The sequence below is a fragment of the Ictidomys tridecemlineatus genome, chromosome 4 (assembly GCF_052094955.1).
Source record: "Ictidomys tridecemlineatus isolate mIctTri1 chromosome 4, mIctTri1.hap1, whole genome shotgun sequence".
NCBI classification, from domain to species: Eukaryota; Metazoa; Chordata; class Mammalia; order Rodentia; family Sciuridae; genus Ictidomys; species Ictidomys tridecemlineatus.
The window spans coordinates 189,044,913-189,068,302 of record NC_135480.1 but is presented as its reverse complement, the minus strand read 5'-3'; the positions used below and the strand labels follow the sequence as shown (position 1 = coordinate 189,068,302).

The 23,390-nt window shown below is 37.1% G+C and overlaps 1 long non-coding RNA gene across 1 annotated transcript; it reads left to right on the top strand.

The window, feature by feature from the left end:
• The first annotated feature begins 28 nt into the window (after window positions 1–28).
• LOC144377330 (uncharacterized) lies at window positions 29–23,220 on the top strand. Its single transcript, XR_013438225.1, has 2 exons — window positions 29–338; window positions 22,171–23,220. It is a non-coding gene; the product is annotated as an uncharacterized LOC144377330 (long non-coding RNA).
• The last annotated feature ends 170 nt before the right edge of the window (window positions 23,221–23,390 follow it).

The following is a 23,390-nucleotide window of genomic DNA, read 5'->3' as shown; positions in this document are numbered from 1 at the left end:
CTGGACTACCCCCCACCACCACCGCGCGTCACCCCCTGCGCTTAATGCTTAGGAATTTTGGTTCCAAACGAACCCAAGAATTAAATCTCCGTGTGCCTCACAGATCTTTAAGCATCTTAGGGACATTATGTAATAAAATTCTCAAATTCAAAATGTTCAGAATTAGGTTGAAATTGAAATCTCCCAGGACTGCACGGTTGCGGACGGTAGCCACAAGAGGTTAAGTGAGCGCTTGAAATGCCGCTGGTTCGAAAGCGGTTGTGCTGTTAGTGTTGACAATACACCGTGCATGTAGATCATCTGGTTAATAGATCTTATATCGATTACACGCTGAAATGGTAAGTTTGGGAAATATTGCGTTAAGTTAGTTTCACTTTTTAAAAAACGTTTTTTAAAAAAACGTGACTAGCTACTAGAAAAAAATTTATTAAAATGTGGATTGCACTGCTTTAGAATGGAAAAAAAGAGTTACTTCAGAAAATAACGTAACTTAGTGTTTATGCTAAGTCCAGGGAGGTGCTAGTAATAAATGTTTCCGTTTATTTCTTTAGCCTAGATGAGTTTATATTGTTTTCGATTGTTCTACATTTAAACCGTGTTTATTATTTCAAGTGATTTCCTTTTAAATAATCCATGACCTCCCTTGAGAGGTTTTAGAATTGAATTCAGTTTCTGAAAAGTAGTTATTTATTTTATTATTACTACTTATTGTAGTTACTAGTGATAGAGATACTGCAATCTTTGATTAAATGATAAACTACAGTTTTTTACAGATTTACTAAAAATAGTAAATCTGTGTTGAGAACCAATGCTGAATGCTCGATGCCCTTTGTTCTTCTAGTGTAAAGAGAGACCAGTGCTTAGAAATTAAATTTTTATTGTTGAGAGCTACTGGTTGATAAAGTTATAGCAGAATAAAACCCTAACATTGAAATAACTACAAATAGGAATTTTAGCCTGTAATCCCAGCGCCTGGAGAGGCGGGAGGAAGGAGGATTGAAATTCAAAGCCAGCCTCAGAAGTTTAGCCAGGCCCTAAGCAATTTAGCAAGACCCTGTCTCTAAAATAAAAGATAAAAAGGACTGGGAATGTGGCTCAGTGGCTAAGCACCCCTGGGTTCAATTCCCGGTTAACCCCCCCCCAATTTAAAATGTCATTATTGTAGTTAATCGTGTCTAAGGCACTTTTTAAAAAAAAAAGTATTTTAACATTTCTGAAATGCGAATGCATCTCACAGTCAATGGCATCTTACAAAAAATAGGATATTTTCCCCCTTTCTAATGTGCATCTTAGTGATATATATAATAATTTTGCATCTTATAATTCATGTCATCTTTGATTTGGTGAACTCCATCAGTTGCTCCGTTTAAACATTTTGTTACATTCTGCATTTTTCCAAAATGTTTTCTGCAGACTTAAAATAGAATTGAACAATAACACAGAAAGTGAAGCCAAAGAAAGTTATAAGTAGACATGCTTAAGAGTTAACCAGAATTGCTGTAATGGAGTGTAATCAGCTAGAGATCAGCTTTATCATACTTGACCCTAGTTAAATTAAGTCTGCCCAAACCTGGTTTTTAAACAACAGCTTTAGAATAATAATCCTAATATTCTCTAGATTATGTACTTTCCAAAGCCTAAATTTCCTCCATGTAGTGTGGCAGCAAACACCCTGATTGCTAATCTCCCGTGGGACAGTTAACTTTTTAAAAATATATTTGTTTGTTTGTTTGTTTAAAGGGGCTTCCATTCCAGAAAAACAATTCTATCAAGTTCAGCACTTCTGACTTTATCCAGTGGTGATTCAGTAACATTTGATATATATTAGATTGATGTATATTATGGAGCAAACAAAACCCAAGTTCAACTCTTAATGACTATAGGTAGTTTATCAAACCTTAATGAGAAAATAATTCAAAATGTCTGGTTCAAACCAAGTAATTGAAGAACATTTTTGGCTTGAACCAAACCCAAACCAAAATAATTTAATTATAACCAATTCTAAATTATAACTGAAATGAAACTGTATTGGTTTAATATCCCAGAAAAGAGCAATGGAGTGGGAGAACACAGGTACATAAGTTATTTCAGAGAAACAAAACAATTTAACCTGCCATTTGATACGTAGTTACATTTTGCCCAAAGTGCCTGTATCATGTTATATTTTTTAAAGGTTATCCCATTTTGGATAATTAGAATTCTTGATTTGGGATGTGTCTAAGAAAAATATCATCTGTGATAAGATTTCTAGAAAAAGCCAATATGAAAAGTTTCTACATACCATATGATTTCAACTATATGACTCTCTGGGGAAAAAAGCAAAAATATGGAGATAGTAAAAAATTAGCAGTTGCCAAGGGGTAGAAGGGAAGGAAGAATAAGCAGAGCACAGAGGGTTTGGGGGTAGTAAAATTATTTTATGTGAGTTTATGATGGTGGATACATGCCATACAGTTGTCAGACCCCCAGAAAGTACACCAAGAGTGAATCCTAATATAAACCATGAACTTTAGGTGATAATGATACATTGATGTACGTTTATCAATTGTAACAAATATAGCACTCCAATAGGCCATGTTGATAGAGGAGGCTATGGGAGAGGGAGGTATATATATGGAAATGCTGTAATTTCTAGTCAGTTTTGCGGAGAGCCTTAAATCTACTCTTAAAAAAATTATTTTAAATCATAGTGGCCCTTGCCTGTAACCCCAGTGGCTCAGGAGGCTGAGGCAGGAGGACTGCAAGTTTAAGGCCAGCCTCAGCTATTTAGCAAGGCTGTAAGCAACTTGATAAAACCCTGTCTCAAAATAAAAAATAAAAAAGGCTGGGGATGTAGCTCAGTGGTAAAGGGCCCCTAGGTTCAATCCCCAGTACAAAACAAAAGGGGGATATTTTTTTTAATTAGTGTACACTTATATACATTATATAAATAATATTTATCATATTTAAATATTTAACTTGAAATTGTGTGTGTGTGTGTATGTGTAAGTGCTGCAAGTGTCTGAATAAACAAGATAAACTAGTTTACCATGAGATCCCAGGGCTTTGCACCTTGTAGACACTCAAATATTTGGTGAATGCTTGAATAAATAAACTAATCTACATTGACAAAAATCAATGGGAAAAAATTTCACCTTGTAAACATTTTAAGTTTTTCTTTGTGAAAAAATAACCATTAACCACCATATTCCCTCCTTTAGCTTACAAAATTAAGTCACAGAGATAGAATAGAAGTAACTGTATAGGAGCTGGGGGCTCTAGGTTCCATCCTCAGCAAAATAAATAAAGTAACTAGGCATCTGTTCACTTAAACTCAGCCTGAAGACCTACAACAAAGCTCCTGCTCTATCTGACAGAGTCAGTAGCAGTGTTCATTTCAATACTGGACATATTTTCCATTTTTGTTATTATTATAAGAAACTTTCATATAAACATTTTAGAAATCACAGTTCAGTTTCTTACATTTAATCTGTTGTTTTAAAAAGGTAGGCGTGTTGTAAAACTTCAGCCCTATAAAAACATTTTAAACCAAGGTGAGAAAAGGTGATCCCCCCAAAGTGAGTAAATTTGAAGTTTCAAAAACAAAATGAGAATCAATTGCAAAGAGAAACAATGATTCTTGTCTTGCATTATTTTCTAGGCATGTTTGGAATCAGTAGAAAAATACCTTATCTATGTATCAGCTCAGGTGATTAACTTACATTGGTTTGTTGTCCATAAAGTAGTATCTTTGTAAAAACCTTCAGATCCAAAGATAAGTTACTACCCTGATCACCCTTCAGATGCTACAAAAGTTCCAGGCAGGTTGTCGTTCAGGGCCTGATCCTGTTGATGAACACTTGGTGCTGTGTGTTTACATTTGTGGGCGTGGTCCTGGGCAGAGCCTGCAGGTCACTGCAGTTCACATCATCCTAGGCTGCTTTCCCAACTCTTATCCAAATGCTCCATTGAAATCTATTTTACCACATACTCATTTTTCTTTTAAAATGTCATATTTGAGGGCTAGGGATATAGTTCATTAGTAGTATTTGTCTAGCCCTGGGTCCAATCCCTAGCACCACCAAAAAAATTTTTTAAATCAGATTTGATTTCATTTTACCCCACAGTTTACTAGGTTGATGCATTTATGTTCTTTCTTAAAGGAATCTAAATTTAAAAGATTTCCAAATATGACCCACATAAATATCAACTACTTTTTTAAAGATCTTTTAAAAAATTCTTTCTTTTTACATAGATGGATAGTTATGCCTCAGTCCAGTTTATTTAGTACAGTTCAGAATGTTAGAATTGTCACCTTGGTTGTGTGTGTGTGTATGTGTGTGTGTGTGCGCGCGCGCATGCTTTGTGGGGGCTGTTATGAAAACAAATAGTAAACTTATTGTGGAGAGAGAAAGAGACAGGGGTGGGAGAGAAATATTTATTAAATATAAGAAAAATTACTATGTGCCAGCAAATTAAAAAATATATTAACAGTCATGAAATGTATAATTAGAAGCTCAAAAGATTAAGTAAACTACCCAGTTGATATATCTGAGAGATGGAGTTTGGACCCAGGTCTGTCAGACTTCGAAGTTAATGCCATATGAGTAAACATGACAGTGTAGAGTTAATTTAAACAATATACAGTAGATATTCATCCTCAAAGTTCCATTTGCAAAATAATGCTGTCTAGCATTTGTTAGTTTGGTAAGCAATGTTATATATAAGTCAGTGTCACTATCTGAGAATTAGGAAACTATATTTTTAAATTTTTTTTCAGCTACGATGCACTGTTAATTTAAACATCTTGTTCTTTCCTTTTATCGCATCATTTACTTCAATTAAAAGGAATTTCATGAAATATATTATCATTTTAAAATAATTCATCTAAGAGAATAAGCAACAAATGGAAGAATTTTTAAAAAAGATTTTTTTCATAAAATAATTTAAGAAAATACCAATAAAGTCTGTTTTTCATTACAATATTTCAAAGAATTACCAATAATATGGTTAAAATGTGAATTTAACTTTTACTAAAGAACAGAGCTGTTGAGATAAACTAGACTTCCTGAGTTTAGAATTTCTACAAAATACCTTCTATTTTAAGAATGTTTTGTTTTAGGATACCATACAGATGCTTCGTTAAGCACATACTCCTTGAAGGGCAGACTGGCTGGGTTTGAATCCCAGCCCTGTGGTAGGCTTCATCTATAATCTCAGCTGCTCAGGAGACAGAGGCAAGAGAGTTCAAGAGTTCAAAGCCAGAATTTTATATATTTATATATATATAGTGAGATCTTATCCCCAAACACTGAAGCTCAGTTTCACTGCTTACTAGTTACATGACAGAGCAAACCACTTAATCTCTCTTACCCCAGTGTTCTTGTCTATAAAATGAGTTGTTAACATATGTAAAAAATAATAAGCCCAGGCTCATGTATATTCTATGAATTTCATTATTATTTCTTAATAAAGAAGATTCACTCATTTGGCCTCATCTCATCTCGATCACTCACTTTTGTTTTCTTGAGTTCTTCCTTTACTATTTCTACCTGTTTTTAAAAGTTGGCTATATGGGCTGGGGTTGTAGCTCAGTGGTAGAGCAGTTGCCTAGCATGTGTGAGGCACTGGGTTGGATTCTCAGCACTCCATATAAATAAATAAAATAAAGGTCTATTGACAACTAGAAAAAAAAATATTGAAAAAAAGTTAGCTATAGTTCTAAGGGTATTTTTTAGCAAATCAGTTTTTCCATGACAGAAACATAGAGTACTTCATAACTCTTGCTTATTACACAGGCAGAACGTCCTATAGATTTCTTCCTTTTGATAATATACCTGATTTGGTCAATCAGAAACAAATGCAATTAGATGACAATTGTATGAAACAGGAGAAACATAATTAAACAGTAAGGAACAAATAAATAGACTTTTATTCCATGGGAAAACTAAATTTCAGGCCTGAAATTATACCACACAACTGAAGTATAAGATTAGAAAGGTATACAAGTACTTTAAAACATGTATATATATATATATATATATATATATATATATATATATATATATATATATATATGTTGTAGATGGACACAATGCCTTTATTTTATGTATTTATTTTTATGTGGTACTGAGGATTGAAATCAGTGCCTCATATGTGCGAGGCAAGCATTCTACCACTGAGCTATGACCCCAGCCCTACAGGACTTTTTGACATACAAGAAACAGTGATATCAAATAGATGCTAAATTTATTTTGGGTAATAAATGCCTTAGGAAATACTAAAAATAAGATATATCAGAATCAACACAACACAAAGTTTTCAGAGTCAAGTTTATACAAACTCTTTTCTAGTCCAGAATTAGCAGAAACCAATTAATAATATTTATATGAATGGTACCAAACAATGAATTTGTGAAGAATGGAGCCTGCTGAGGGCCATTACCAAGTAGGAATGACGCATCGAAATTTCCTTGCCAAGCGTACCCCATGCTGCTTAGAGGACATTTGATGGAACATTGCATGCATGCTTTAATAAGGTGACCTTGCTCAAGGACCAAGGCGGATTCGGGCTTAGAGCTGATCAGGTTTGAGGAAGTAACCGGCTCCTTGAGTTTAAGGCGTTGCCAGTTTAAGATAATGGGTTTTAGGGAAGTTGGAAGTTGAAGATTATTGCTGGGATTAGGGTGTTCCTGCTGCTTGTTCCCATTGAGTTCTCGTGAGATTAAAAGGGGATTTGGAGAGAGCCTCGTGGAGTAGGTGAATTGTGCAGGCAGACGGCAGAACGTGTTTGCCCCTGGACCTGTGTGGAGGCGGTGTGAGAGCGGGGAATAAAGAATTGCTGTTTGAACCTACAAAGCTGTGAGTGCCTCGTGATTCTGGTGCCAAGCCGAGACATTGGCCTTGGCAGGAGCCCTCTCTCAAGTCTCGTAATTTTAGGGTTCAAAAATCATGTCTGAGGGCTGGGAATATATCTCAGTTGGTACAGTGCTTGCCTCACATGCACAAGGCCCTGTGTTCAATTCCCAGCACCGCCAAAAAAAAAAAAAAAAGCCACAAAAAATCATATCTGATTATTTTAAGCCTTGTGGTTATGCATTGTAGTATCATCTCCAACATGAAAAAGCACGCAACAATTCATTTTGCAATTCAAAGAAACAGGAACAATTATCAGGGCCTTGTGGATCATGTAAGTTCATTAAACTCAATTTCTCATCTGAACAATTTGGGATCATTTAGACTTGGGAGCCTTCTTTAATGGTCACTCACTATACAATAAAAAATATTGAGTAAAATTATTTAAACATTCTATTCAGATGATGAAGCAAAATAAATGAATGGACTTCTTATCTAGTTATTTCTTTTCCTTTATTCCTTGACCAAAAAAATATTAAAATGTATTACATTTTAGGCACACAGTGTTCTCATGCTTTGTGTACAAGTTAAAAATGATATAGTCCCTCCCCCCCCCCAAAAAAAAAACCAAAAAAGTTCACAGTCTGCTGTGGAGGATAAATAAAAACATTATTGTAATGCAATGAGTGTTGATATAGAGGTATGGATAAGGAGAATTGTTTTGGCTTTGGGAATGATTGCTTTTCTTTTTTTTTTTAAGAAAGAGTGAGAGACAGTGAGAGAGAGAGAATTTTTAATATTTATTTTTTAGTATTTGGCGGACACAACATCTTTGTATGTGGTGCTGATACCGCTTGAGCCACATCCCCAGCCCGATTGCTTTTATTTTCAAAAGTCTAGAAAGACTTTATGGAGAAGTTCACCTATGTCCCAGAAAAAAAAAAAAAAAAAAAAAAACAAACTTAAGATTTCCAGGCAGAGAGAGTGAAAGCAGGATGTCTCCTGTGGTTACTTTTTGAATCTAAGTAACTTAAACAACTGAAGAATTCAGGGAGCCTGTTGGGAGCCAGGCAGAAAACAGTCTGAATGGACACAATTTGAGAAACAGTTGACCTTGGTTAACTACTAAGTTAATTGATATGTAGCTATAAACCCAGTTAGAGGGAACATGACCATATAAATTATTTATCTAAAACAGGATACTTTTGAGAAAGAAAGGGGCACTATTAACAATTGGGCTAGCAGAACTATTGTAAACTGAGACTGTCCCAGGCAAGCTAGTCATACAGTCACAGTCTATTTAAAGGACACAGGAGTCTCTTGCTCCATTTTCTTGGGTAGTCTTGCCTCCCTCCTTCTCTATATATTAGCTTTGTCTTTCACCTGACTTGCTCATGGTTTAAAATGGCCGCCAACAATTACACGTACTTCACAGTTTTCGCTTCATATTCAGGAAGAGAGAATGTGTTAGTTATTCTCAAGTATCTAATAAAAATCTTAATTTTCTTTTTTACAAATTGCATACCCTTGAATATCATTTGCTAATTAGCTTAGGCTATGGCAAGCAAGTTTAGAATGGTCAAATTAGGATCAACCGAAGCATGGCTGTAATAGATGAGGGATAAATAGCATTAGAGAGGAAACCACCAGGCCCACAACACTGAGTTTATCCAAAACAATGGAGAACTTCTAGGACATCTTAAATACAAAGATCTCAGGTAACCACTTTTGACCTTTGTATTTTGTTTTTAAAACAACAGCTTGCTAGGTGTGGTGGCGCATATCTATAATCCAGTGATTTGGAAGGCTGAGACAGGATTGCAAATTTAAGGCCAGCCTCAGCAATTTAGTGAAGCCCTAAGCAATTTAGCAAGACCCTGTCTCAAAATTAAAAAAAAAAAAAAAAAAAAAAAAAAAGCTGGGGATGTAGCTCAGGCTCAGGTTCAATCCTCAATACCAAAAAGCTAATTAATTAATTAATTAATTAAAAAATAAACCATCTTTATTGAGATAGTTACACAGCATGAAATTCACTCTTTTAAAGTATATAATTCAGTGACTTTTAGTTTATTCAGAGTTCTGCAACCATTACCACCTGTGTTACCCAGCTTTTGTCACTGTGACCAAAATACTTGAAAGCAAACTTAAAATGGGGGAAGTTTATTTGGAGCTCACAGTTTTGGAGACCCCAATCCATGGTTGGTTGATTCCTTTGCTCTGGGCCAGAGAGAGGAAGAACATCATGGAAGAAAGGCATGGTAGAGGAAAGGTGCTCACTGCATGGCAACCAGGAAGGAGAGAGACAGACAGAGACAGAGGAAGGGGCCAGAGACAGAATCCAAGGCCATCTAAGGCCATGCCACTTGGATGGCCAGGCCCCAGCTTCCTCCAACTAGGTCCACTTTCCTAGTAGTCCATTCAGGTACTAATGGATTATTCCAGCAAGTAGATTAATCCACTGGTGTAGTCAGAATATGAATCATTTCCTAAAAGCCCCACCTCTAATGCTTGCTGTATGCTTTCTCTGTGTGAGCTTTTGGAAACATTCTAGTTCCAAACCATAATATCACCTAATTTCAGAACATTTTCAATCCTGCAAAAAGAAACCCCACTCCCCAAAGGAGTCATTTCTCATTCCCACTACACCCAGCCCCTGGAAACCACTAATTTATCTTTATAGAGATTTGCGTATCTTGGAAAATTCATAAAAATGGAATTATATAATAGGTAACTTTGTGACTTTTGTGACATTCTTTCACAGTATAATGTTTTTAAGGTCATTTATTCTGAAACATGTTATCAGTACTTTATTTCTTTTTATAGTCAAATAATATTCCATTGTATGGAAATACCACATTTTGCTGTCCATTCATCAGTTGACTTGAATTTGGATGGTTTCCATTCTTTGGCTATTGCAGATAATGCTATGATGAATGCAGGTTTTGTGTAGACATACATTTTTATTTTTCTTTGTTATATAGCTAGGAGTTCTGGGTTGTATGGTAACTTTATAACCTTTTAAGGAACTGCCAGGCTCTAGTTCTAAAGTGGCTCTACCACTCTACAATACCAGCAGCAGTATATGTCAGTTCTCATTTCTCCCCATCCTCACCAAAGTTTGTTATAGTCATTGTAGTAAGTGTGATGTGGTATCTCACTGTGGTATTGATTTCATTTACTTAGTGGCTGATAACATGGATCATATTTATATGTGTTTATTTGCATTTGTATATTTTTTGGTAAAATGTCTATTAAAATCCCTTGTTGAATTTCCAGGTGCATTTTTATCTTTTCATTATTGAGTTGTAAGAGTTCTTTATGTACTCTAGATACAAGTTCCCTAACAATTATATGGTTTGTAAATACTGTCTCCTATCTGTGGGTTGACTTTTCCCTTTCTTGATTCTGTCATGGGAAGCACAAAGCTTTTTGTATTGATAGTCCAATTTATCTATTGTTTTCTTTTGTCACTTGTGCTTTAGTGTCATATCCAAGAAATCATTGCCTAATTCAAGATCACAAGTTTCACACGTATGTTTTCTTCTAAGAACTTTATAATTTTAGCTGCTATATTTAGGTCTTTGTTTCAGTTTCAGTTGGCTTTTACATACAGTGTTAGATAGGGATCCAACTTCATTCTTTTGCATGTGGATATCTGATTTTTCCCTAGCACTATTCTTTCCCTACTGAATGATCTTGGCACCCTTGTCAAAAATCAGTTGAATATAGATCTAAAAATTTATTTTTGGACTTGAAATTCTACCTCATTGATTTATATATCTATCTTTACACCAGTACCACATGATCTTGATTTTTGTCAACTTGTAATAAGTTGAAATTAGGAAGTAATAGTACTCCAACTTTGTTCTTGTTTTTCAAGATCATTTTGATTCTTCAATGTCTCTCACATTTCAGTATGAATTTTAGGGTCAGCTTGTCAATTTCTGCAAAAATGCTGGGTTTTTTTTTTGTTGTTTATTTGTTTGTTTTGTTTTGTTTTACAGTGGTTGCATTGAATCTGTAGATCAATTTGGTTAGTAGTGTATCTTTTTTTTTTTAAAGAGAGAGTGAGGAGAAGAGAGAGAGAGAGAATTTTTTTTAATATTTATTTTTTAGTTCTCGGCGGACACAACATCTTTGTTGGTATGTGGTGCTGAGGATCGAACCCGGGCCACCCGCATGCCAGGCGAGCGCGCTACTGCTTGAGCCACATCCCCAGCCCAGTAGTGTATCTTAATAATATTAGATTTGACCCATGATTGTAAAGACTTATCTCCAGCTTTGCCATTCTATTAGACAGTTTCCATCACTGACAAAATACCCGAAAAAATCAACTTGGAGGAGGAAAGATTTACTTTGACTCACAGTTTCAGTCAAGGGTCAGCTCTTTCCATTGTTTCTGGGCCTGTGGTGAAGCAGTGTATCATGGTGGAAGGCCATGGTAGATCAAAGCTACTCACCTCTTGACTTCCAAGGAAACAGAGCGGGAGAAAGAGAGCCAGAGAGAAAGGGAGAGGAGGGAGCTAGGGAGAAGAAATACCCTTCCAGGACATGCGCTCAGTGGCCTGCTTTCTCCAGTTAAGCTCCTTCTCCTACTCTTTTCTCCACCTCCCAATGTCATCAGCTACAAAACATCAATGATTGGTCCATTGATGAGGTCAGAGTTTTCATGATCCAACTGCCTCCTAAGAGCCCTACCTCTGAACACTGCTGCACTGGAGACCAAGCCCTTAGCTTGTGCCTTTGGGGGACATTTCATATCCAAGCCATAAAGTGTTTTCATACTGGCTAGAGTTTATTGGAAATTCTGTTTAACTAGGCTCTAGGTGTAGAAAAACAGTGGGTAAAAACGGTTCAAAATAGTTTAAATAAAAATAGTTTAAACAAATCCCACTATTATGTATAACTATAATATACCAATAAAACTTGGAAGTTATCATCAATTAAGTTTAAAATATACTGTTTATTTTTCTTTTTCTCAGCCCATTAGCCTCACTATTTATACTCTAAGGGTAAATAAGCCTTTAGAAAGTTATTCTAAGGGTAAAAAATGATGATGGTAATGATTTGTCCAAAACCATCATGCTAAAGGAAGAGGAATGAATTCTTATATAATCTAGAATGCTTGCATATAGATCAGTTATTTTTACCAAATTTCTTTTATGTGCACATTAGGCATAATTAATAAGCTTGTTAAGCAATTTTCTATTTAGGTTGTCTATTTCCCCAGTTGTGGTCCATAGGGAGGCAATCTTATTCCCCATAACTCAAAGCAGAGCCCCATCATTAGGCCTTGTATTTATTCCTTTATAAATTATTTTATAATGAGGTAGATCAAATAGATTAAAGTGAACTGTGTGATGAACTGTATGACCATTTGACAGGGCAGTGAAAGAGGAGGGGTATTACAAATAATCCATTGAGTTGGCAACTAGAGGTTTTTGGGTGCCTTACTGACATATTAATGAAGCACAGGGGAGTTAAATAATTTACCCAAGTTCAAACAGATAATAAATAGATATGAGGCTTGGATTTTTAAAAATTTGTGAATTGATAACATCATAGCAAAGAGGGTCTTATTTTAACAACTTGAACTCTCTTCTGGGAGAGTTTTAAAATTCACTTTGGCTCTTCAATCCTCATTATTGCTGCTCCAGGCCAAAGGTTCTCAGACTTCAATATGCATGGGGGGAATCTGCTGGGGACCTTAGAAAATATAGATTCCAATTCCATGGGTCTGGGGTGGAGCCTGAGATTCTACATTTTTAATAGACACCCAAGCAATGTCTAAGCTGGTCTATAAATCTTACTCCAAGAATTGAGGATCTAGCCCCCTGTATTATCAACATCTGGATTAACAGTAAGATGTTTCTAAATGGTCTGCCTTCCAGGTGATCAGGAGAATTTTGCAAAATGTTTTTTTTTTTCCTCTTTATTTGGGATTTTTGGTTTTGTTTTACTTTCTCAAAGTTGCTCCCAGTGTCCCCTCATTTCTATTCTTATGTTTCTCTTTCCATACTCCATCATCCAATCTTTCTGTATCTATGGCATGTTGGCATTGTTAAAAGAATGTCTTTTTCTTTTTTCCATGCTGGGGATTGAACATAGGCCCTCACACATGTTAAACAGGTACTCTACCACTGTCATATCCTTAGCTCCTAAAATTTGAACTTTATGTTAATTTGAGATATTTTACTGGCCACTTAGCATACGTGGAATAGTGAGAGTTGATCAATGTCCTAATGTAAGACTGATGAGGAAAGAAAAACTTTCACTAGCATTTACAAACTCCTTGATTTACTCCTTGATCTGTAGCACTAACTAGCCTTTGCTTGTACATACATTTAACAATGAAACTGGATTCTTACCAGAGGACTATAAAATGTATAGGCAAGAAAGAGATAGCAAATAACCTAACATTCTAAAGAAACAAAAAGCTAGTCATTGCAATATGTTCGGCAATTCACAATTGTACAAAGACAGTCTGTTATTAAATCACTAGGCAAAAATGAATGAAAGGTAAATTTGAAAAATTTATGCCTTTCTTTGATTTGCATTTGAATTACTACATGACTAATGTTAATGAAGTTTCTGTTCCAAACTGAATCAAATTATACCCTAGAATTTATTGAACATCCTTTTTTGGCTCCCAGTGTTGGAACACCCAACAGACTGACTAAGCCCATTTGTTTATTTATTACTTCAACAAATATTTATTGAGAATCTGTTATGTCATAGGTACTGTTTTGAGTGATGAGGAAATAGCAGTAATAATACTAAGTTCCTATTCTCAACTCATATTCCAATGGAGCAGGTAGGCAATGAAAAATAAATACCTAGGATAGTGTGAAAGAAAGAATAGAGAGCAAACCTAGGTTCTGTAGTGATAAGTAGGGTTTCTCTGTAGAAATGACTTTTGAGCCAAGACCTGAACAAAGTGAGGGACAGAAGTCTGAGTAGACCCCTCTCAAAAATAGGTAGTAAGTGCAAAATATATTGAATTGCAAAAGAAGTTCATTATATTGGAATATCATTTTACCCACAATTCACTAAATTAGTATGTATGGGTATAGATACACATTCACACACACTAGCACACATATTACCCAAATAGAACATTTTATCCAATGAAATAAAGACAATCATTAGATTGTTTAATCAAAAGACTAAACAAAACCAGAAGTCATAAAATGATGTATTTAAATTATTTTTTGTAGGAATTGAACCCAAGGGCATTCAACCACTAAGCCACATCCCCACATTCCCAGCCTTTTTATTTTTTATTTTGAGACAGGGTCTCACTAAGTTTCTTAGGGTCTGGCTAAGTTGCTGAGGCTGGCTTTGAACCTGTGATCCTCCTGCCTCAGCCTCTCAAGTCACTGAGTTTATAGATTTGTGCCACTGTGACCAGCTTAAATGTATGTTAAAAATTTTATTTTAACTCAAAATATTTTATTTGGATTTGAATTTATTGATTAATCTCATGTTCTCTTTCTTGCATCAACTAGGCATAAAATGCATTTTCTAAGCCCCCCATTTAAAATGAGACTTTAATTTTTGAAACATTATTTATGATTTGTTAAGTAGAATGAAGACCTGAACAATTAAATAGCTTGAAAATAACCTCAAGACCAACTCATTTTTGACTTTTTAGTTTTCCTCCAAAAATTTTTAGTTGCTTCTCTCACAGCTAAAGAAAATTTTTTAAAAAATCACATTTATTAAGTTTTTCCAAAGAATTTTTTAATAAATACTGACCTTTTTGCACTAATTTTGATCAATTTATGTACAATTCATTAAATTACTTAAATATAATAATAACGATTGATACAAAAAGATTTAGAATAAACACAACAGACTTGGAAGCATGAAACTCACCCAGTAGAAGTGGACTTGTGGATGCTGTAGTCATTCATTGTGTGTATTCCAGAGAAAGTGAACAGTGGTGGTTAATCTTATGAGTCAGCTAAGTGGAGGTTTGCTTTAGAAAGCATCTATTTTGAGTAAAGGTATATGTTTGTGTGTGTATGTGTTTGTATATGCAGAGAAACTTTCTGGCTGGATATTCAGGAAATTGCTAACTATGGTTGCCTCTGAGGAGGCTGACCAAAGTCTGACTCAGCAAAGAGAATTACTTCACATTGTATACTCACATACTGTTTGAAATTTTTTTCCATGTGTACATTTATTTTTCATTTAAAATGTTTTTAGAAATTATCTGTATTCTATTACAGATTGCTGCTTTTGTTAGTTAGACATTCTTTCTACTTCTTCCTCTGGTAGGACACCCTGAAACTCTTTCCCCATCCCATTCATTCTGTCATCCCCTGTGGAGAGTGACTGGTGCAGGGAAGAACATATGATATAGGTCAATTATGACTTGGCCAATCAGATTCTTTCCTGTGATTTTTTTCCTAATTAAAGCATCTTTCTGGTGAAGAAGCAAGTCCCCAAATAACATGACTCCCACTATCATAACCAAAACAAAAGTTCAGATAATCTATAAAACATGTCTTCTTGAACCTATCATCACGTAAGCCCAAAAGGAAACTGAATAAATTTAATTCCCATAGTGACAAACTCCTTCAAGGGGAGATGAAACACAAACTCTTCCACCTTTGGCAGATATTAGAGAAAGAGGTTGCTGCCATAAAAACAAATAAGAAGAATTTATCTAAAATGTTAATTCTTAAAGGACGAACGTGAACTAGTATATCATTTTGGAATGGCTAGATATTGGAGGAATTTGTACTCACTGGCAAAACCTATTCTATGACCTCCTTTGATTATTCACAAGAAAGATGAGGACAGAGCAGGATACTTATGAGAGCCCTCTTACGTGTTCCAGGCATGAAGAAGGTAATTAGCTACTATTAGGGAACAGGTACAAAAATCTTACCTAGTTTCCTAGATCTTTCTCTCAAAGGAATAAAAAGTCTTAAGCCATTGGGAAGGGATAGTAATTTGTGGAGAGTGGTGATTTGGACCATAGTCTTTGACTGCCTCAGAGCTGTGGCTGCACTTTTCCCTGGGAACATTCTGTGCAAAGGTGTAGGACAAGATTTCCAAGGAGCTATAGCAGTGCCCTGCCTGAGGAAGATCCATGCAGAGATGCAGAGTGTTTCATGCAAAGGCATGGAACAATAACAGTCTTAACCTTGAGCTCAGACAGCAGCTGCCAGGGATACAGAATTCTGAGCATAGCAAGATAACCACAAGATCTTGCATGTGCTGCAAACTTCAAGCCTGTCTGCTTTACAAAAATTTTCCCACAAATAATCTTTTGATGATAAAACCTATATAATAAATGTGCTGTAATAGCTCTGGGTCACTGTTCCTCCGTCAGAGGTCATAGTCCCACCTGGTCCAGCTTTTTCTTTGTAAATGCTTAGGTGTCTTTCTTAATCTGTATCTCCCCTCACTGGTTTCTAGGGTTTGGCCACACAGGTTGCGGCAGTAATTCTTTTTCTTTAATTTTATTTTTAATTGGAAAATGCTAATTGTATATATTTATGGAGTACAATGTGAGGTTTGATATATGTTTACATTGTGAAATGATTACATCAAGCTGATTAACATATACATCACCTAACATATTTATGTTTTATGGCAAAAACATTTAAAATCTACTTTTCTTAGCAATTTTGAAATATAATTATTTACTATAGTGGCCATTCTGTGAAATAGGTCTCTAAAACTTATTCCTTCTATCTAACTGAAAGTTTGTACCCTTTGATCAACATTAGTTTTTTTCCCATCTACCTACCTCCCCCAGCCTCTGATAACCACCAGGGCCAAGAAAAATACCATTGCCACTGGGAGAGGAGTAGAAGAAAATCATCTTACCAATAAGACAAAGGCAAAGACCTATTGCTGAGGGGGAAGGGATAGAAGCAAAAATTCTTTGCCCTTGAGGAAGGAAGAGAAAACTTCCTATGGGCTTATTATTGTTCATTGAAATGAGGTTGAGGTCTGCTACCCTTAAGAAAGCACAAAAAAATTCCCTCATTCCCAAGACCAACCATAGATACAAGGCAGAGTTTAACTGGCATGGGAACTCAAGGCAGAAATAGGAAGAAGAGACAGGAATGTGAAAGAACTATAACTCTGAGCACAAGAGCTTAGGGCCTGGCTGAAATGGAAGCTGGATCAGAACAACAGAGAATGCTGCTTGCTCCTATGAACCTAGTGTCAAGCAACAAGCAACAGCAATCTACCTCTTAGGGAGGTACAATAGCGTAAAGAGAGACCCTCTCTGGGCATAGGCTGTACCACTTGCATAAGGTTATAGCAACAAACTGCTGGAGGAATATGAAGACTGTGGTTCAGCAAAGATTCTAGAAAAAAACAACAAAATCCAAACTCAGCTCAATTCAAGACTAGGTTGACTCAATTCTCCATAATATTAGCCTGACAGAAGAAGAGCTATACCCACTTTTTGGCATATGTACCATTAACTCATTCCTGGCATATGTACTATTAACTCATTCTTTTCTATGCACAGTGACTAGCATTAAATTAAAAAAAATGCGGATTACATGGAAATCAAGAAATTAAACTATCCATTACCCAGAAGTAAAACACTCAACAAAACCAGACACAGAGATTACATAGATCAGATGAAACTATCATGTAGGGACTTTAAAACAACAGGAATAACTATTCAAGAATCTAGTGAAAAATGGTATACAACATGCATGGACAGATGGTAGATTTCATTAGAGAAATGGAAACACTAAGAAGAAAATGAAGAATTCCTTTAATGGTTCTGAAGCCAGATTTAAAGTTAGGTAGTCAGTGTAGTTAGGTAAATCGGGTCTAATAGCGAGTGAAATCTAAAATGGAGGCCATGCTGGGAATGACTCAGGGAAAACTCAGGACAATTCATGGAATGTTAGTGAAGTCCCAAAAAGGCCCTAGGCCAAAGTCCACCTCAAAGAAGTGTTAATGAACAGCCCCCAACAGATTTGGGGATAGCCCATTCCAGAGAAGTGATAAGCCCATCCCAAAAGTCCTTCCTGCCCTTTTGGCCCACTGGTGTCCCACCCCTCGGGCCCTCCAACCTACATTCCATCACCAAACCTATAAAAAGGGGAGACAACCGCATTTCCACGGATTCCACCTCCTGGGTCCCCTTCTTCCTCCGGGAGAAGTCTTTTCTGCTGTCCTTTAATAAACTTCTAATCTCTACTCTGACCTTGCCTCAGCGTGCTTCTTTGGTGTTATTCTTCAACATCAGGGAAGCAAGGACTCGTCACCAGTCAACAGCGGTAACAGTTCCAGCAGCAGACTGAATACAAATAAGGAAAGAATTGGTTAATAGAAGACATGTCTGCAGAAATTGTCCAAACTGAAACATTGTAGGGGAGGGGGAGAAAAATACAGAAGAGAGTATCTTAGAATTGTAATATCAAAAGCTTAATGTAAGGGCTGGGGATGTGGCTCAAGCGGTAGCGCGCTCGCCTGGCATGCGTGCGGCCGGGGTTCGATCCTCAGCACCACATACCAACAAAGATGTTGTGCCCGCCGAAAACTAAAAAAAAAAAAAAAAAAAAGCTTAATATATGTGTAATTGGAGTACCAGAAGAAGAGAGAACAAGGCAGAAGAAATATTTGAAGAGATAATGGACAATAGTTTTCTGATAACAAGACATAGATCCACAAATCCCAGAAAAACCACAATCAGGCCAATAAAACCCTTTATAAGTCCTGGTAACTTCATAGTCAAACTTCTGAAAATGAATGGGTAAAGAGAAAAATCTTGAAAGTAGCAAGAGGAAACAAACTGCATTCAGAGTGTTAAAGATGAGAATTACAAGAAAAAATTTTAATTAGAAAAAAATTACAGCATATTTATCATTAAAAACTATGAAAGCCAAAAGACAACGAAACATCATGTTTAAAAAGAAAAGTAATAGAAATAGAACAAAACAAAAAAACAAGAGTGTAAGTCTAGAATCCTACATCCAGCCAAAAAATCTTTCAAAAATAAAGGCTAAAGACTTTTTCTCAAGAAAAAGGATGAAAGTGTTACTGCTGTTTACCGGTGATGAGTTCTTGCTTCCCCAATGCTGAAGTATAACACCAGAGAAGCAAGGCAAGGTTAGAGTGGAAAGTAGAAGCTTTATATTAAAGGACAGCAGAAAAGACTTCTCCCGGGAGGAAAAAGGGGACCCAAGAGGTGGAATCCATGGAAGGGGGAGATCTTCCCTCTTTTATAGCTAAGGTCTTCTTTCAGCTTTTCCAGCGTTCCTGTTGCCTGCATTTCTGTCCTTTGTTCTGTTCTCTTGCAGTGATGAAATGTAAGTGGGAAGGCCCAAAAGGTGAGGGACCGATGGGCCTGAGGAATAATCTGGGCAGGAAGGGCCTGGGGCTGCGGCTTTTGATTAGCACCTTTTGCTAAGAGGTTTGCTGAGAGCTGCTTTATTAACATTTCCTTAGGATGGGCTCTGGGCCTTGGGAACATTAACCTTTCAATTTCTCCAAGTGCTGCTCTGCTTTCCTGGGCTCCATTCTCCATTTGTTTACCTAACTACACTAACTACCTATCTTTAACTCTGGCTTCAAAAGGATTTATTGCCAGAAGTTCTATAGATTAAGAAATGTTACAGGAAGTTCACCAGATGGAAAAAATATGATACCAGATGAAAATCTGGACCTACACAAAGAAATGAGTATCAGAAATGGTAACAATTATGATAAATACAATATTTTTTTCTTGTTTTTAATCACTTTTTTTAGAAAAAACAATAAGACCATTAGACCACAACTGCTGTTCATTTTCACTGGAGAGGCTTAAGAGAATAGAATCAATAAAGAGTAAATAAACAGAGATGACAGATGGAGAGGGAGTGTGTATGACAACATTCAATTGCTTTGCTCCAGTGACCCTGAAAAGACAAACGTCATCTCTTTCCCATGATTTTGTTATGGGAGCTCATAAATTCTTTTTCTGCTTGAGCTAGAACAGGTCATATTTCTGTCACTTATTTATTTGTTTATTTTTGATACCAGGGATTGAACCCAAGAGCACTTAACCACTGAGCCACATCCCCTTTACATGTTTTATTTAGACAGGGTCTCGCTGAGTTGCATAGGGGCTTGCTAAATTGCTGAGGCTGGCTTTGAACTTGCAATCCTCCTTCCTCAGCCTCCCAAGTCACTGGCATTTCAGGCATGCACCACTGAGCCTAGCTTTCCTATATATTTGTAGCAAGGTGACTCTGGGTAAGACTGGACGCCAAGATTTTTTAATATTCAATAAAAAAAGGGTTGAAAAGGAACAAAGATAAGTTTTACAAAGACTCAGAGATGACTGATGTTGAAACTATTAGACTACCAGACTTCACCTAAACTGAACACTGACTTCCAAAATATGAACATTTTTTAAAGAGGTAGGGATTACAGACTTTGTGCACTGTGTCTTATTGGTTCCAAAGAACCAGATCATGCCTATGGTTCCCTCCAGGCAATCCACTGACAATTGTCCACTGACATTTATGTTAGGAAAATGGTGTCCTCTTTTCAGTTAAATATAGAAGACATAGGGCTAGGGATATAGCTCAGCGGCAGAGCAATTACCTAGCAAGGCATGAGGCTCTGGGTTCAATCCCTAGTACGTCCACCAAAATAATAATAATAATAAAGATAAGGAAGACTTACATAGTTTTTAACAATGAAATTGGAGGGAAAATGGCCCTTCTTTCTGAGGCTAGAGGGTCAGTTTGGCCTTGATTTTGAGATGTGGGATGACCAGGAATAATTCCAGTGGTCAAATTGCAAATTAACTCTCCAGCCACAGAGGCAGTACTGAACCAAGCTTGAAGTTAGTCTTGTAAGGGAAAAAAAGGCCTCAGGACAGATTTGGGTTTGTAACAATGGTTATAAGTTGTTCTCATTATTGTACAACCTTTTCACAATTCCTGAACCATAGTCCTGTGCCATTAAAAGTCACAGACTCATCTCTGAGCTGTGGTAAATTACACAATTTCCAAAGTGTGTTCTGCACTTTAGAAAAGTGTTCCTTACTTTGAGGGTCTCCTGGTGATACCAGGTGTGATTTCCAAGAAAGTACCCTGTGTCCAGTGGCTCAGCTATTTAATAAGAGTTGTAGCACAGGGTGCAGTGTGGAAAGTTTAGGAGGGGACCACAAGGAAGATCATAATAAGCCTGTTCCTGAGCACTCTGGAGCCTGCTCAGTGATTATGAAGACTAGGCTTCCTTTCAATGGATGCCCCTGAAAGCAGAACTTATAACCGCGATTTGGAGGCAGGTAATCTTATTTGAGAGATGATCCAGGGGAGCAGGTAGAGTGAAACAGAGCAGGCTTACCTGTACAATGGGGTAAAATTTGATTTAAAATAATGTGGGCTATTTTTTTTTCTCTCTCTCTCTCTTTTGCTCAGATCATTCTCCCCACTATCCAAGAGCAGGAAGAGATTTTTACACACACACACACACACACACACACACACACACACACAGAGTTAAATTATTTAGACTTGAGCTTTTGAGGAGTCCTTTATAAATTTATAGCAGAGACAATAATCTTGACAATTACGGTTTTCAACTTCATAAGCTTGATGCTTAAGATAAAAAAAAGTATAAAAAATTGGCCTTAAAAAACAAAGGCAAAGCTCAGGGATTCATGGTAGAATTTTACCATAAAACTTCTATGTCAATGTGGGATCAATAAGGATAAATTTAAGAGCTGTTGGACTGAATAGCAGAGAAGGAAGGGGATGTGACTAGACCTCAGATATTGAGTTCCTGGGAAGTTTCCTAAGAGTACCTGTTGGAGGTACAATGTTGGTGGTGGAGTAAAAGAAGGCTCAGGGCAGGAAACCCCTGATAGGGTTAAGGATATCCCCGAAGAACCCAGAAAATGCAAATCCCATAAGGAAACCAAGAGTCCTGTGTGGGATGTAAGAGGCAGTTGAATGGGAAGATGAGCCTGAGGGTAGTCAGCCCCACCTTGATCCTGCCCTCTCCAATGCATACTGGAGAAACTAGGTAAAAGGTCTTGAGTACTGAAAGGTGTTGCACAAGGAAGTCCTGAGTTAGGTCACTATTCTAAAAAGGGCTTGGAATTAGTGGAAATGGGTGTAGGGTAGATGAATGACCCCCTCCCAGGTCATCCCTCTTTCCCAGGGCAACCCATATCCAATAGCTGATATGGAGATATGAAGACCCAGCCCTCTCACCCCAACTTGGATAATTCTGATGGTTTTCCCAGTTTCAGATAGAAACAAAATGGTAGCTCAGGCCTTTGTTGAGACTATATCACAGTGTAACTTCTTCCTCTTTTCAGTTTACTTTCTTCCCCTTCCCTTCACAGACGAAACACGCAAGAGGACTCTGAGAAATCTCTGCATGCTCATCTCCATCTAAGTCTGCTTCCTGGGGGATCCATTTGGCAATAGTCTTTCAAGCTGCTATGAGTATGAAAGACTTCATAAATCAGCTGAAGGGTTTGGACTTTATTTTGAAGACAATGTGGAGTCATTGAAGGGTTTTAAGAAGGAGGTGGAGGGATCAGTTTGGGGTATTAGATCACCTGGATACAGCATGAAGAGTGGACTCAAAAGGGCCTGATTGGAGGCAGGATCACCACATGTATGGCTACTGAATCACAAGGGAAGAGAGAAGTGGCATGGATTTGTAGCTGTGACAATGGAGATGGAGATAAGCTGACAGATTCTCAAAATATTTAGGAGGTTCAATCAAAAGTACTGTTAGGTGGGTTTGAGGTGGCTAAGGGAACAAAGCATCAGGCAACCCGTGCGTGAAAGTGAAGTGGCACCCCCTTTCTCCACAGAAAAGTCTTAACTGTGCCTCTCCAGAAATCTTCACCCACACTGATTTTAGGACTGTCAGCAAAAGACTCTCTGCAAAAGAGTCCATTGTAGATAAACTTCCTATTTTCGTGTTGCCCTGTTTTAATTGGCCACTGGCCAAGAAGATACCAGCACTCCAAGTACTGGAACCCTTACTAGTTTTTCACAAACATATCCAGTATAATACTTTGAAGAAATGTGCAAACAAGGCCTCTGGCCTTGAGCTGGGGCTTCACAGAGATGTCTATGTTTTTAAGATAAGTTACAATTGGGCTCCATGGTAACAGCTGGCAGGGGGAGGAAAGAAAGGGGAGAAGAAGCTCTCCCCTTCTCAGATATTGTCCTTGAAGGTTAACTTGCCCAGAACAGTGGGGGAAAAAAAAAAGCTGCTTTTATGTGACCTTCTGCAGACTGTGAACTTCTGAGCCCCTCCTCTTACATGCTGGGTATAAAATTTTGAAACTCCCTGGACTTGGGGTTCAGGGGATTGATTACAGCAAAAGCTGTGCCCTCTGAACCTGGCTGCAGCCAAATAAAGCTGTTTTCTGCTATCTTCGGTGCCTTGCCTCTTCTGTCCCTACAACAAAAGAACAACCAATTAGGCGCCGACAGACAAGCAGTGATGGTGCCTCATAACCACCTGTCAATCAGCGAGGTCTCCTGACCAATCCTGGAAGGACATGGATCTCAGCAAGATCCCTCGATGAACTCCAGGAGGACA